General features: G+C 43.5%; 2 non-coding genes and 1 pseudogene across 2 annotated transcripts; all 3 read left to right on the top strand.

Moving 5' to 3' along the window:
- Positions 1-609: 609 nt before the first annotated feature.
- LOC119289111 lies at positions 610-1484 on the top strand (annotated as a pseudogene).
- A 5830-nt stretch (positions 1485-7314) lies between these two features.
- TRNAS-GGA lies at positions 7315-7401 on the top strand. The gene has a single exon. It is a non-coding gene; the product is annotated as a tRNA-Ser (tRNA).
- A 421-nt stretch (positions 7402-7822) lies between these two features.
- On the top strand, positions 7823-7895 carry TRNAF-GAA. The gene has a single exon. It is a non-coding gene; the product is annotated as a tRNA-Phe (tRNA).
- Positions 7896-16924: the final 9029 nt, after the last annotated feature.

Raw genomic sequence — 16924 nt, 5'->3', positions numbered from 1 at the left:
GGGATTCAACCTTTGCATTTTCCTTGGTCGTATCTTCAGTTTAAATTTTCTTTGCATAGTTTACACCAACGAGCTACAGGTTGAGTGTAGGTGTTCCCTAGTAAAAGCTTGGAAGAATTGAGAGAATGACTACAGGTTGCTCGAGCGGAGCGGCTTGTGCTCCGCGGGGCTGGCTTGCTCGCGTCAGGCTGGGTCCGGCTGAAGGTGTCATCCGGCCCTGGCCGGGTTGCGTCGGTAGCGCGAGCCTCGTGCGTGTAGTTTGCCCGGCTGTGCGTCCGGTCGGGTGGGGCGGCTGGTCGGCCTCTCGTCGCATGCGTCTGTTCGGTTCCCGTACCCGGCCTCCACGCGCGCCGCCTTGCGCGTTTGAGAGGTGTTTGCCAGGGCTCTTTGCCCACCCGGGCACGAGGAGCTTACATGGCGCCGGCTCGGCTTGCGACCGTTGGTGCTGCCGCGGGGTGTGGTCTGAGATTTCTCATTCTCAATGATAGCTCTAAACCTGCATACTTTTTTTTGTTACCTGCATACTTTTATTTGTTACCCTTACTAAACCGCAGTAAGGATACGAATACGACTGAAATAAACTACTAGAATCTAAATATAAGGAAAGGATCAGAATAAGTACTAATGCTCTGTATAATACTTTTCCCCGAGCGATGGTTTAGCGGATTCGGAATTGTAACCAAGCATCCTGGGTTCTATACCCGATTCAACACTAGAGCATGCAGCCGATCCTGGATACATAACTATATAAAGTGTGCAGTTTTGGATCTTTATTAGTAGCCAGTCTTTCACTTCTGCCTCTCCACTCCCATGCCTTTCTTGGTCGGACCAACCCAACCGGCGATTTCCGACAAGTCTTTCTGCTTAGAGCAAGAAGCGGAACCAAAATAAAGCTTTCTTTATTTTCATTTATGGATAACCAATCCATTTTCCAATATAGTTGGGAGATTTTACCCAAAAAATGGGTACATAAAATGAAAAGATCGGAACATGGGAATAGATCTTATACCAATACTGACTACCCATTTCCATTGTTGTGCTTTCTAAAATGGCATGCCTATACAAGGGTTCAAGTTTCGATCGATATTTGCGGAGTGGATCATCCCTCTCGAAAACGAAGATTTGAAGTTGTCCATAATTTACTGAGTACTCGGTATAACTCACGCATTCGTGTACAAACAAGTGCAGACGAAGTAACACGAATATCTCCGGTAGTCAGTCTATTTCCATCAGCCGGCCGGTGGGAGCGAGAAGTTTGGGATATGTCTGGTGTTTCTTCCATCAATCATCCGGATTTACGCCGTATATCAACAGACTATGGTTTCGAGGGTCATCCATTACGAAAAGACTTTCCTCTGAGTGGATATGTGGAAGTACGCTATGATGATCCAGAGAAACGTGTGGTTTCTGAACCCATTGAGATGACCCAAGAATTTCGCTATTTCGATTTTGCTAGTCCTTGGGAACAGCGTAGCAATGGATAATTCCGAATCTAGATAGGTCTAGTCCAGGGGACAAATCAATAGGAAATGCTATTTGCTTCTTAAGAAGAAGAACTTTTTTGAAATGAAAGAGTTTCCACGGGCATCGGATATCATTTCTTCAAATAAGGAAGAAGTGTTATCGAAGGATTTCCTTCCATTCTTCCTAGTATGGAAGAAGTAAAGAAAAAGTACTGCGTCTCGATCTATACGAAAGGGCACTGGTTTTTTCTTTCGGTTTCATTGATAGCAGAAGAGTACGCTAGCTAGCGGAGCCTGAAAACGCTTGCTTGCGCCCCACCCCTACGGAGACTATTGCCTATGCTTGCTGCTCGCTCAGTGTCAGTAGAAAGGAAGAAAAGATGGTCACTCCTTTTAGGAACATGGCGAGCCTTACTTACGACTGTTGCACTTAAATGGTATAACGAACACCAGACTTCTCTACATACTGGCATTCGGAGCTAGGAGCAGAGAAGAGAAGTCAATCGGAAGAATCGTAAAAGCCTGGAGCTCAAACATTGGGTTCTACACTTTATTTTTGTTTTGTATCTCTGAAACAGGAGTGAAAAGAAATCAGCTCATCCACCGCTAACTAAACAGGGCGAAACTAGCTCTTCTTTGGTTTCCCTGGGTCCAAGTTGGGGCAAAACCTGCTCTTTTCCCGCAAAAAGTCTATCGTACTAGGTGGCGCGACACGCGACATGGGTAGTAAAGTAGTGATTTTGGGCCCAATTCATACTTCTTTTTTTATTGGAATTCTTATCCTAGCTCGGCCTACTCGCGAGATGTTAGCCTTCAGCCTGATTACATAAAGCATAGCACTTCTGATCGATTTGAATATTCCATTCCCTATTTCCTTGAGCGCTTTCACCATTAACCCATGGGTGCCAAGACCACCCCCCCGGCTCTTTCTTCTTCTACTTCATATAATAGAACACAAGGATCGAACCTACTTTGCTTTAAGTCTGTTTACTTTTTAACTCCGTCTACGGAGAGACAAGATGAGAGAGGAGAGAGGAAGCTGAACGACAAGAGCTGACGAAGTCCAATCAAGCTGAGGCCTGGAAAGAGTTAAGAAAAAACACCTTCTACCTGCATTCATGGGTGCTCAACGATAGATTCCACATCAAGATAGGCAAAGCGGGATACAACTCGTTTATTACCTCAAAGAAAACAAGAAACAGGTCTTTTCTAATCACGGAACACGAGAATAGCATGCACGGGAGAAGGATTTAGGGAAAGGTACACGCTGCTTTTCCGGAGTCTATAGGGGAAAGGTACACGATGATTTTTCGGAGTCTATAGGGGAAGATTCCACCAGCCCCAATTGCTTTGGGTGAGAGATCGAACCTCCAATCGTTTCTGGTTTCTGCTTTCTCCCTAGGGAAAGAAGATATGATACTTTTCGAAGAATGCAATCCCCGCATTCCGGCCCTGCTCTGCAAATCAACATCTGAAGATCTACGGGTCACCATAGTCTTCTGATCCACTAATAAGATTCCGCGCTCGAGATGATGTGATCTGAACGAAAAGATAGATACATCCGAGCTGCCCAAGGATATGGTCTGGGTACCGATCTGCTAGGATAAGGGGGAGATCCTAGTACTCAAAAGGCTGGGTAAATTTCGAAATTAAGCGGAGGAAATCCACCAATAAGAGAGTAATAGAAAATACTGTTATCATAAAGAAATTCTTTCAATCCATTAAGAAGATACTTATTTCGTTATACAATAGAGACGGGGAAAAAGATGATGATAAAAAACTCCACAATAATAAGAAATCCAAGAAAAAAGATATAACGGATGAGGAAGGAGCTAAAGAACCTATCAACAATGATGCATCTAGTGGCAGTAATGATGCATCTACTTCTACTTCCCCTAACCCTAATGATGGTTCTAGTTCCACTAATGATGGAACAAATCCAAATGTGAAAACTAGTGCACCTAAGCACGGCGATCATGGTATAATCCACCATTTTATATGGGGTGGTGGTAGTTCAAACAGTGGAGATAGTTCCAACAGTGGTTGGACTTCCTACTTGAATTCACCTATTGATAGATTTGTGAAAAATCGAAAAACATTTACCAATTTAGATCAAAGAGGTCTAAATGGTTTTATTGCCAAAATAATAGGGTTTATAGGTCCAACAACAATTGTGCTTCCATTCTTTTATAACAGTTGGATGCCGAGGATAGGTTTGTTTTCCATGTTTGTTAGAGAGCCATACGACTTTCAAATAGGAGTTAGCGTACGACCATATACCACGTTTCACAATTATGGAACTCTAGTTATGGAATATGTATATATAAAATATTTGTTCCACGCTCAGGTAGGCTGGCGACAATATAAATGTATATATTTGATAAGTTTAAAGAAATAAATGATTCGCTAGGTTTGTTTTTTATCGATAATATTTACTTAAGGGATACTTTTGACGTTATTCAGCGATTCTCACATAGCGGTCTTGGTTTGAAATCCCTTTTGAAACGTGAAATCATAAACAAGTTGGTTGAAGTAATAATACCATTTTATGATGAGAATTCTAAGTCGTATGTGTACAGTTATTTTGCTTTTCTAGTATACGCAGGGTTATTTTGTACTGTCTGGTATAAGTATATACCTTGGGATCCATATATAAAACCTGTTGATTTAGCTCCACCATCACTGGATGTATTTAACACCTATCATGCCGATGTCGTGGGTTATAAGAAGGTCACATACCTGATTACTAAGGACATTGTCCAAACAAATTATGGTAGACACCTTTAAACAACCATCATTTAACGAAGTAGTAAATTCGAATGACTACAACCTTGATCAATCTGATCACAGAGTGCGTTTTTCATGCTTATGCACTGGTATCATGGTTTCTATGTTGTTAGTAACAAAAACACTTCTTCCACATTAAATAGTACTGCATAGATACAAGTTTAGCACAATGAATTTCTGAGTTATTTCACACAAGGAATTTACAAGCTAATGAAAATCAATAGATTTATAGGATATCTATCTAAATACGGCTCCTATCATTTAAGGTTAGTAAATACATACTAGGAAATGCTCTTCAGGGATACCAGAACTGGAAGATCCTATCAAGGGGAAACAGGACCTTAATAAGCGCCATCCCGAGACTTGGACTCGAGGGATGGTAAGATCAATATGAGAAGGAGATATGATACAATTACTATGATCAGGATACCTTATATGAGCCATACCTATCCAGGGAATCAATCGCGTGAGGGTGTTGTTGATAGAGGGAGCTCTGGCCAGGAGAGGCTAGAGCGAGTGATAGCAACGGAAAGGTAAGATCAAGAAGGAAACAAGGCTTAAGAGGACCCTAATGCACCAATACTTTAGGCATTCCAACTTCCAATACATACTTATCATGGAATGAAATCCAAGAGGAGAAAGCATATCACTGAGAATAGCTAGCTGAAATCAAGGATGCTATCACAATATTCAATGGAATTGTTACATCGGAATAAGATAGACCCGCTTCGATGATGTATTCAGTATGTCAGCTAGGAGCCAGAACTCACTATGCCATAGTCATACAATCAACCTGTGTATTAACAACAATATCTAGACAGACAGGATGGATGTATTAACAGCAATATCTAGACAGGCAGGATGGATTAATTATATTGATGGCCAAGATAAGGTGCTCAAAGGGGAAGCACTCTTCATCAAGTAATGACCCCTGGGGGCGGGTACTGCGAAAATAAAGCAACGCATAAGCTCTTGTTCCTGATACGGTTTGAAAGTAGTGCAAAGAAAAGTGGTACTTCGGTCGAAAAGAAAGCTGCAGGAGGGTTAGTGCTAAAATCTTCTTGTTTGGATGGTTGAGAGAAGGAGGTGTGTCCTGTGGCGGATACACCGATTGATCAAGACGCCTCAAGGCCACCGGAGGGAGAAATAGTGATAGCAACGCTTACAAGGAATGCTGGGATAAGTTGGGAAGAAGGCAAAGATACTGGCGACTAGATCCTTGTGGCAGATTGGAAGATACCGATATCTCTATTTCAATTTGTTGATTGATGGTTTAAGGAAATGGCAGTGGTCCAAATCTTGCACATTTACTGTTACTTCTATGTATAAGTTCCTTGCTCAGGTGTGGCTCAGCTTTCATATCTTATTGGGATAGCTACATTGCCCTGGCCGGGTATTGCGAAGGAAGGAAACACCTTGTCCGAGTCAGGCGATGCTAAAGGATGGATTAAAAAACTCATGGATGCTATCTCTGTTATTGCTGCTTAATGCCCTATTTATACCGATCTAGCTTATAGCTGGGATTTCTAGAAAGATAAGCTGATGCAGCCCTCAGGGATGGAGTGCCTAAACTAACCTTCCTGAACAGAAGTAGCAGAGGTAGAAGATATGTAAATCGTACCATCAAGGGGAAATGCACTATTGTTATGCTTGGGCCAGGTTAGCTGATCAAGGGAATATTCCTATCGGAAGAACAATCAGAAAATAAGGAGATAGTCAGTTGGCACTTTTCACACAAGAACCGCTTTTTGTATTAAGCACGGGAGTCGTAAGGAAAGACCTCTGCGTAGCTATTAGAACGAATTAATGAACGAAATAAACGAATTCCGGTGAAACCAAGGCGAATTTCTGAGCCAGCAGTGGGAAAAAGATGCCAAGTATTGAGATGCAATATTATGAATGGTGCGATCCGAAGTCTTACTATTTACTCCAAATTGACTCAAATGGTTGACTGAACTTCACAGAGGACTAAAGCCGGGAACTTAAACTAATGGTTTTGCCTTTCCACTTCCCAATTGACTCTCATAAAAGGCTAGGCTACCTCTTCACATCGCACCTGATCCCGAATCATGTGCTCTCAGGGGATCAATAGTGGCTATTAAGCTTTTCCCTTTCTATATATTCTTGAGAATAAGTAAATACCATCCTTTTTCCTATCAGCATCTCTCTATCTGACAGTAAATATTGCTTTCAATCGATCAGACACTAGGTTATTAAAGTATGGATATGCCATATAATAAGGGAAAAGGCCTCAAGTTTTTTTAGCGCAAAAGAAAAGCCGATTCCAAATTTTCTATTTCCCGGCAAGTCTATGAGAGTCCTATTACAGATCCTCTGATCTTTAGCTTGAATGGTCGTGTTTTTATATAATTAGGTCTTTCCTCTGAGCTCTTCTATTACGGTACAGAAAAATCAAACCTATCACTCTCAAAGAATGGGTAAAAAGAATTCAAGCTAGGGGAGCCTACACTCTCTAACTACCTATACTACGCCCCCATTGATTGGAAACCCTCGAGGGAAATGATCCCATAAACAAAGGAATTATACAGTACGAAATAGCAAAAAATAGACTAATTCGATTATAAAAAATCGATAATAGATATTTTATTCTGCTTAAATTGTCCCGACAAGGAGAGATATTCAATATTTGAATCAGATTGGATTTCGTAGTATACCAATGTGAGCCAAACTATTACTATTTCATCTAACTTGAATAACCAAGGACTGAATTTGACTATGGATTCTGATAACTCGAGAAGTTTTTATTTGGTTATGATCCAAAAAGAAAAAAAAAGGTTTAACAAGCCATGAGAAAATAGAGTAAAGTAACCATACGTTCTGTTTGCATAACGTGTATACGCCACGCCATACAATCGAAATAGAAACATGGGACGATTCCAGAATTTTGAATAGATCCGTGGGGATGAGAGAAGTTGTTGTTGAGAAATATGAAATTGGAAAGGAAGTCAAACTCCCTATGGAACCTGTGATCGGTTGTACCTGTACTTTAGTGATACGAAAACTCGCTATTCACTCAGTTTCTGGTCAATAATAAGATTATGTAGGAGAGATGGCCGAGTGGTTCAAGGCGTAGCATTGGAACTGCTATGTAGGCTTTTGTTTAACGAGGGTTCGAATCCCTCTCTTTTCGTTTCTGTTAATTCACCAACGTTACCGACCACAATGAAATTTCTAGTAAGAGGAAAATCCGTCGACTTTCTAAATCGTTAGGGTTCAAGTCAAGTCCCTCTATCCCCAATAAAAAGCCCATTTTACTTCCTAACTATTGTACCAACCTCTATTTTTCATAATGGTTCAAACAAGATTCACTATCTTTCTTATTCTACTCTTTCACAAACGGATCCGAACTGACTTCTTTGGATCTTATCCCATTCATACAAATGAACATATTATAGTATAGGCAAGTAATCCCTATTATTAAGTAAGTCATTCACAATCCATATCATTATCCTGATATTTACTAAGTCCAATTTGAGAATACTTTTTTTTCTTTTTAGTCCCTTTAATTGACATAGATACAAGTACTCTACTAGGATGATGCACAATAAATAGTCGGGATAGCTCAGTTGGTAGAGCAGAGGATTGAAAATCCTCGTGTCACCAGTTCAAATCTGGTTCCTGGCACAGAACGAACAATGAATGCCTTTTCGGGAAAGAAAAGGGCCACATATTTTTTATAGGGAAAAGCTTTTTTTAAGGGGAAGAATCATCAACAGAAAATCCAGGAAAGAACAGCGAAGGAAAAACGTGAAAAAACAAGTGTTTTCCCGGAACGAAATAGCGGAAATTCCATACGTTGATCACCAATGTTGCATGTCTTTCCTTAAGCTGGAGTACTTTGAGTTAGAATTCCTACTTTATTCGTCCTTTTAAAGCCTACTTATTCGTCTAGCTATTTCCGATTCTAATAAATAACCCGATCATATCATATCTTGGAAAACCCTAAGACTACCCAAGGCTGTACCCTACAGTGTTACCTATAGTCTATACTTGTGTATACGTTGCCTTCTGGGGTGGCAAGCTAGAACCAAGTAGTCTAGGTATCAATTCCAATTTAAGTCAATGATCCTCATTTTCTCCAACATTAAGAAGATTATTGGTAAGGTGACCAACCATCACGCAGGATTCCGGGTCGGAGTAGCACCTCTTGCCTGATATATACAGGTCGTTACTGGCTATTCGTTTGTGCCCTATGGTGTTCAATTGCCCGTTTGTTCCCTCCCCCTCGGGACGGGTCAACCTACTTTGCCCGCTCAGGCGCTCCAAAATGCTCTGACTAGACCGCCGACACCCATGATTTGTCCATCATTCAAAATGGCATTTCGTAAGGGCTCATAAGGTAGGAGGAATCACAGATCCTCCATGCACTTTCGTCTAGAGTTTGTTTGATTTTTCACTACTGCCTGAGTGGTGGCTAAACCCTGAAACTTTTCCTTGAAATGAAATAAAGATCTAACTTTATTCCAGTAGTGGTTTCCGCAAATGTAGATAATCTTGTTGATTAACACCCACTTTCCATACCCTGCAATTCAGAGGCCATCACCTCTGGTCTTTTAGTAACATATTAGTAAACAAGGCTCTCCTCGTGTAGCTTTTTGTTCTCGAGGAAGAAAATCTCATTGATTACTTATAATGCCGGATGAAGCAAGTTACAACATTGGTTCTTTCGTGATTCACGTATATTGGAAATCTCTTTCTTTAGGAAATGGGATGGCATTCAATTCTCACTTAGGGATTCTCTTCTTCCTGAACATTCATGAAAATAAGGACTCTGGCTTTAATGCTAAAGTTTAGTACTGGGCCGAGCGTACTTACCTACTTAGACAAGAGGGATACTTATAGATCTCTATGAGCGTAAGGCAAAGTGGGCAAGACTACTTCCACAACTACATTTTCGCTTAAGCAGGACCTGTGAGACCTCGAAGCAACCGTCTACTACTAGTTATAGATGCTATTTCTAATTGAATAGAGTGGATGCTTCACAGCAGTTCTGCGATAGGCAGGGCAGCCGGGTGAACATAGGCAGCTGTTCCTATAGAACACAAGTCTTTCTCTAAAGCACGACCTTCCGATTGGACTACGTCTGGTCTCTATCCTTTTTATTCCAAAAATGGGCCCTCCATCAAAATGATTTGGTGTCTATGTCCATGCCTGAGGTTGGTAAACCCTATATCTATTGCGGGGTGGTTTGAGGAAGGGACAGCTTGTAACCCACGACTTACTACTACGAAGATTCTGGCGGAGAGCTTTTCACATATAGATAGGTCGGGATGAGGAAGCTCCGTAGTCAACTAATAGATAGAAAATCCACCTTGTGAACCGTGTTTGTCTTAAAGTACTGTCTGAGAAGGAATATACCTGTTCCAATCCCTCTAGTGGCTATACTGATTGACATAGGTAGCTTTCGTAGTCAAAGCTCACAGGGCCAAATGCTCTATTGGAGTGGGCACGAACACACACAATCAAGGTTCGAAGAACTTCTACTTCACGCCTGGAGGATTCTATGACGCTCACTCAACGGTGTTGTGGCGATTGCAAGCAATCAATAAACGAGGAAGCCAAATTATGGATCCAGGAAGGCTGCATCAGAAGGAAGAGTAGGTGTTGCTATGCCGTTGGCTGGGACTGAGACAGAGAGAGGGGAGCATAGCCCCTATGATCCCGGTAAAGAGTTCCAACTAAGCTCTTCTCAGGTTCTTTCTTTCTCTTCCATTCTTATGTTTATATATTAAAGTGTAGTTTTCTTACTATAATATAATAATATTAATCTAATATGCCCATTCGTGTTCCAAAAGTACCTTACCCGATTCCCGGAGATGAAGAAGCGGCTTGGGTTGACTTATACAATGTTATGCATCGAGAAAGGACACTTTTTTAGTTCACTGCTCTATACATAGAAAGAAGTGCTTTTCCATCGGTATCAACATTCTATCTGGAATCAGTAGCGATAATTGTTGTATTGTGAGCCAGCCCCACCCACGGGTGAAATTGTACAGCTCCCTATCTCGTTGAAAGCCCCTTTGCTTACGGAAGAGAAGAGTTGGATGCCGTGGTGGGAAAGCTCCCATTTCAACTTTGCTTCTTGTAAGCTTCGGTATAAATAGCTCACTTGCGGGATCTAATCTCATTCTATGGGAACAGCTTTCATTTCTATCTTTTGGCTTAAAGTGGTGAACAAATCCTTTCTCTTCACTTTTTGTGCTCCGCATGGCTCCGGTCAAGATGTGACTCATCCTGTATATACATAATTAGGAGACCTCTCACGAACTTGTTAAAGAAAGGAGTACCATTTGTGTGGACAAGCCAAAGCAATCCTTTGATGTTCTCAAGCAAGCTTTAATTGAGGCCCCTGTGTTGGTTCTCCCTGATTTCAGTAAAAGATTTGTGCTAGAGACAGATGCCCGTGGGCATTGGAGCTGTGATAAGGGGTAGAAGTATTCGTGTGGGGTGGGTTTCGAAGGGAAGGTTGCACAATAGATCGGAGATCCTTTGAGGAAGATTGAAATGACTATACTTATAGAATGTTCCATATCGAACAGATACGATACTGGTTTACACAGAGAATATCACCTAGCTCTAAAACGGCATCACCTGAGTGCAACTTCGAGTAAGAAAGAACGACCTTCTGCTACCTTTTTACCGGGGCATTGTTTTAACAACTTTAGCTGATTGATCTACGAATGGAGGGATTCAAGCTTATTTTTGTTAACCGAGATGCAAACGACTAACAAACTGGATTTGAAGCCACCTGTCATAATAGTACCTGCGGGTTCTTTCTGTGGAGCCTTCAAATGCAATAGCTAGCTGCCCAACGGCTAATGCCACAGGCAAATCTCCATTTTCCAACTTATACAACTCTTTGGGGTCCAAAGATACTCACCATTGCAACTTAATAAATAGGACCGGTGGGATCGCCTTCAACAGATATATCGGTTTCACTGCTTTCGTACCCTTTGTTTTGGTCATGTGGATGACCCGCAGACCGTAGATAAGATGGATACCCACGTACTGCCTTCAATGAAGAGAGTTTTACCAAGGACCCTTAGACAGATAGGGGGGACAGACAAGAGGTATGCAACCTGCTGAATATTTTCATTGAATCGCTCACTGACAAATACTTGGGGCTCCCCTCCCTGGTAGGAGTGTGAAAGTGCGTTATATCGACTAGAGGGGGTGAATAGGCGATTTTTATGAAAGTCTTCAAAACGTGGAAGTTATGAAGACAAACAGTAGAGATATCCCTATCACCATGCAGCGGAAGTTAGATTACACTAGGCAAGCCATGGTCAAGTATTCAATAGAGTGAAAGCACAATGACAAGTAGCTGCAGTGTAATAAGGATCAGGTAGGAAGAAGTTATGAAGCCAAACAAATCATATAGTTATGTTGTGAAGACAAAAGATATAGCAAGCATGCAATGGCTTCACAATGAGTAACAGTAAGTAAAAGGAAGTGAAGATGAAACCGGTGACTCGTTGAAGACAATGATGTGTTGGACCAGTTCCAGTTGCTGTGACAACTATACGTCTGGTCGGAGCGGCTAGGTATTTAAACCTTAGGACACACAGTCCCGGACACCCAGTCCTGAACACGCAGCTCAGGACACCAAGTCCTCACCATATTCTCCTTGAGCTAAGGTCACATAGTCCTTGCCCAATCACTCTAGTAAGTCTTCAAGGTAGACTCCCAAACCTTCACAAACTTCGTTCACTGGCAATCCACAATGTCTCTTGGATGCTCTGAACGCGACGCCTAACCGTCTGGAGGATTCACAGTCCTCAAGTGTAATAAGTCTTCAGATCACACAGACAAGAAGACTTATGTGATGCCCAATGTTCTCTGGCTCTAGGTGGTTAGGGCTTTTCTCCTCGCTAGGAATTTTCTCTCAAAGGCTTCGAGGTGGGTTGCTCTCAAACGACAAAAGCCATGCACTGAAATCTGAGCAGCCAACCGTTTATGGTTGTAGGGGGTGGGCTATTTATAGCCACTTGGCAACCCGACCTGATTTGTCCGAAATGACCCTGGGTCACTAAGGAACTGACACGTGTCGCAACAGTCAGATTTCAAACTCTCATGGCAACTTTACTTGGGCTACAAGCAAAGCTGACTTGTCCGGCTCTGGACAAGATTCGCTCTCATTGTCTTCACTCGAAGACATAGGTTTTTGGTTTAGGTATCACTTCAGTCATTCTGACTGGTTCTCCTGGACCCCACTTAACAGTACGGTGGTTCCTATGACTCAACACAAAAGAAAAAGAACTACGAAAGATCTAAGTCTTCGAGCTCCATAGGCTTCATAACGTGTCTTCTTTTGTCATAGTCTTCAATGTGAATACCTTCATATACCACCTTTGGCTTCAATGTCTTCATATATTTTTAGGGGTCATCTCTGGTAGTAAAACCAAATCAATGAGGGACTTCTACCTGTGTTATCTTGCAATTCTCACAAACACATTAGTCCCTCAACTAGGTTTGTCGTCAATACTCCAAAACCAACTAGGGGTGGCACTAGATGCACTTAAAATCTCCCCCTTTTTGGTGATTGATGACAAACTAGTTGAAGTTTTCAATGGGGAATATAGTCTGTGAAATTGTAAAGGATAAGGAGTTGTCTTCATAAGTTGCAAGGGCTCCCCCTGAAGATGTGCATATAAGTTAATTTGCTTTTGGAATGCAAATGCACATGGCAGGTTGTACTTGGAGATCCACTTCAGCTTATGATGAAAATCCACTATGCATGTGAAAGTATATGAAGATAATGACATGCATAATGGAAAATGGACGTCTGCAGAATGAGCTAAGTGCGGAATTTATCATCACACATGCGGAATTTATCTTCGCAAAACAGGGTGGCAAACAAGTAGCAGACGACCATCTGATTTAAGTGTTACAACTCATAAGAACCAAATGAAGCAAAAACGAGAGTTGTAAGCACGAAGCAAAATATAGCAAAACATAAAGCACCCGACCATATGGACCCGCTTGAAGACTATCAACCCATATGCTTCTCCCCCTTTTGTCAGCAAGGACCAAAAAGGTTTGAAGACATAGGGTGTCTATTCGTTCCCAGGAGCAGCAGGGTCGTTGGAGGTGTTTGGCGGTGCAGAAGAGCTTGGAGGTGCTGAAGCAGGTGGCGGTGATGTAGCATCGTCTTCTTCATCAATGATTCTGGCAGTGACTGTGGCAGCAGATGAAGAAAACTCAGAGTCTTCAAGTGATGGTGTGTTTCGCATCACAGCCCTTCTAGGAGGTGTGGTGTCAAACTTGAAGCGCTCTGTGAAGCCATCCTCTTCAAGTTCAGCTTCAGTACATATCATTGAGAGCCCTTTCCAAGTACGACGACAGGTTTCATGAGTGACGAAAGCATTCTTGGTGGCAAGATTTCGAAGACGATTAACATCCACCAAGAGGCTTTTCATCTGACGCTTTAGCCAGTCGTGATGCCTATCTTGTTTTTGATGAAGGGCCACAAGAAGCTCTCGGTCAGTGAGAACACGAGTGCGCTTCTTGGGTCTTGAAGCAGTTGCACTATCAGTGGCTTCAGTTGAAGCAGGGTGTGGCGCACGTGTAGTGCCAGCCAAAGGATACACCCTGGAGATGGCTTCAACACCTTCATCATTCTGAGTGAAGCTCTGGTGTTCTGCATTCTGAAGACTCAACGGTTGCTTGGCAGGCTCAGGATATATAGCTTCAGAAGAGGTATCCACATCGGGCAAGAAGATCCAATGGTTTCGAGCTGAGGGCTGATATGAGATCGCAGAGTGCAGTTTGATCAGCCTCATCACCCAAGGAGCATAGAACTTCAAACCAAATAAATCTGAGCCTGGCGCTGCAAGTTGGCGTATGAAGAAATCCTGTGCGTTGAAGCATTTTGCATGAAGGATATAGAATATGAGATTCTTCATTGCACCCTCAATCTTGGCATGTGGAGAGTGTCCCTTAATGGGCCAGAGAGTTCGCCGGATGATGTGATATATGGTCCTGGGCAGGTACTCAAGGTCTTCAACGAAGAACTCAGTTGGATAGGGTGCATCATGGGGCAATGGCTTCATCATTGAGAGCATCTGACTCATATGTGGTTCAGGCCTCTGGAATATGCTCTCAATAGCTTCAGCATGTAGTTGACAACCTTCCTCAAAGAATTCGCCAGGAGTGGGCAGGCCGGTGAGCTCAATGATATCAAATGCATTGGCTTCATGATGGACATTGCCGGTCATCCACTCCAGGACCCAAGTCTTCGGATCTCTGTTGTATCCTTTAATGTGGAGGGTGGCATAGAACTGAAGCAGAAGCTCTTCATTCCAGTGCTCTTCATCAGTGACAAACCGCAGCAGACCCACTTGCTTAAAGAAATCCAGCGCTTCCTCTAAGCAGGGCAGACCAGCAATGGCTTCAGCATCAAGGCGCTTGTGCGGGAAGATGCGACCTTGGTTGTATAGGATGCATGAATAGTAGCTGCGCTGAGGATAGCTCCAGAACCTATCTGATGAAATCCTTTCCCTTGAATAGGGGTTCTTGGAGCTGTTGAAAAATGTATTGTCTGCCTTGAAGCTATTGATGTCAAATGAGCCAGGTGCTGATGCAGGACCTGGGAACCTTGGCAGCCTTGAGACTGGCTTCTAGACATGAGTCCTGTGCTCAACATGGTAATCAAATTGAGGACCTGTAGCAGACTCAGGAACAGAAGTGTCTGGATCAGTAGCTTCGCTGTCTGCTGAAGCTTTTGGTGGGGAGGGCTCCACATTGGCTTCAGTGTTTGTTGTGGCAGCCTCAACATTTTCAGCCTCCACGCGACTAGCTGGAGGGTTAGACTTAGGCACGTTCTCCTGGAGAACTGCTTCTTGATGGAGCATTGGAGTGGGCTCTTGTGATGCTTCTTCTTCGGCTGATGCAGCCGGAATGTCTTCAGTATAGACTTGAGGCCTTGGACCTCTGTGAAGCCTGCGGAATGCAGACGACGCCTGTGGGGTTGGAGTGGGCTGGGCCTCATTGTCTTCTTCCTCCTGGGGGCGATCCGCCCATGACGCATCTTGTGCAATTGGCGTCAGAGGACGACCAATGCTGATGAGTTCGCTTTGTTCATTCTGAGGAAGGGCTGCATCATCTTGTACATTGTCCTGATGACCAACGTCTTCAGCAGCAATGGGGTCGGCTGCTGGTATGTCTTCAGCTTCAGGAGCCTCTGTGGAAGCGGGCTCATGAACCGTCAGTTGACGTTCTACGTTGGGTCGAACCATAGAGATAGGTTCAACAATCAAGGGCTCTCTGGGAGCAGCCCGAGATTTCTTGATCTTTCGCTTCTTCTTGCTGAGGGTAGTAGGAGAGGCTTCAGAGCTTTTCCTTTTCCTGGCTTCAGCCTCAGCAGTTCTTGTCTTCTTGAGCTCTGAAGCTGTTGACCGGCTCTTTGGCTTCGAGCCAGTCGTTGCAGTTGTGAAGACAATTGGAACTGCTTCTTGCCTAGGAGCCTCTGGTTCAGCCATAGCAGGCTTCTTCTTCTTCTGCGCGGCCATCTTGGGGTTGATGCCAGGACGCCCAAGTGCCTTGCGCTTCTCAGCCTCATTGTAGGCTTGTACACATCTTTCAGCCAGAGACTTCATCCGCTCACGTGAGCCCTGAGCTTCTGCACGCTTCTTCAGAAAATTTTCCTTGATCTCATGCAACATGGTTTTGAAGCTCTTCACTTCTTGCACACTGAGCTTAGCCATATGCTTCTTGAACTGAGCCTTTTCATGATCAATTTTCTGCTTCAGTTCAACTATGCGCTGGGCAATAGCAAGTTCTGAAGCAATAGCGCCTTGGAATGCGACGCTAAGGCCAACGGGCAGCTGCAGATCTTCGAAGCTGATGTGTGGTGAGGCAAACCATTTGTCGATGAAATTGTGGATGATGGCGACATCAAAGAGAGGAAAATTGTTGAAGATTTCAGCTTCTTCTTTGCTTTTGATGAGCTGCTCTAGAGCGTCATCTCCAAGATCTTCATCACTTGACAGATCTATGTCTTCGCTGCGCAGAATGGCAGCAGCTGTGAGCTCTTTGCCGGTGTGTGGCTGAGGCACCTTGGCCTTCTGGGGCTTGGAGACGCGGGATACGTCTTCAGACTGCACACTGTCTTCAGGAGGTGCAGTTGCCAATGGCTTCGCCCTTGAGATTTTTGATGAAGGGGCCAGCTTTGAAGCTTTTGGCTTCTTCGACTGCTTTGGCTTCGGTACAGCAGGAGCTTCATCAGACTCCGAGTCAGCTGGAGGGTCATTCACGGCAGTCTCTTGGACTAAGATGTGAGTGATGAGGCCTTCAAGGATGGCAAACGGACCGATGATATTGGGTTCTGGGTCGCGTGTGCCATCTGCCCTTGGTGCGGAGGGACCAGGGTTGAAGTCTAACCCAAATTTCTTCTTGTTCTGCTTCGCTGATTGTTGGGCAAACTGGAAGTTACGCTTGAACAGATTGTCGTCACGACACCAGAGTAGTGACGACGGATGTGCATCATCAGGCTGTGGTCCTCGGACCATGCATGGGTAGAAGCCCTGAGCAATGGCTTCATCTCTGGTCCTGGGTGCGAGATTCTTGTAGAGGATGTCCCCCCATGGTCTCTTGATGGCGCTTTTCTCAGCATACTCCTGGGTGACGAAGCGGTATTTGAACCATTGTTCAGC

This window comes from Triticum dicoccoides, chromosome 4A, assembly GCF_002162155.2.
Source record: "Triticum dicoccoides isolate Atlit2015 ecotype Zavitan chromosome 4A, WEW_v2.0, whole genome shotgun sequence".
Classification (NCBI taxonomy): Eukaryota; Viridiplantae; Streptophyta; class Magnoliopsida; order Poales; family Poaceae; genus Triticum; species Triticum dicoccoides.
Note: the sequence above shows the minus strand (reverse complement) of the source record. Positions and strands in the feature narration are given on the sequence as shown.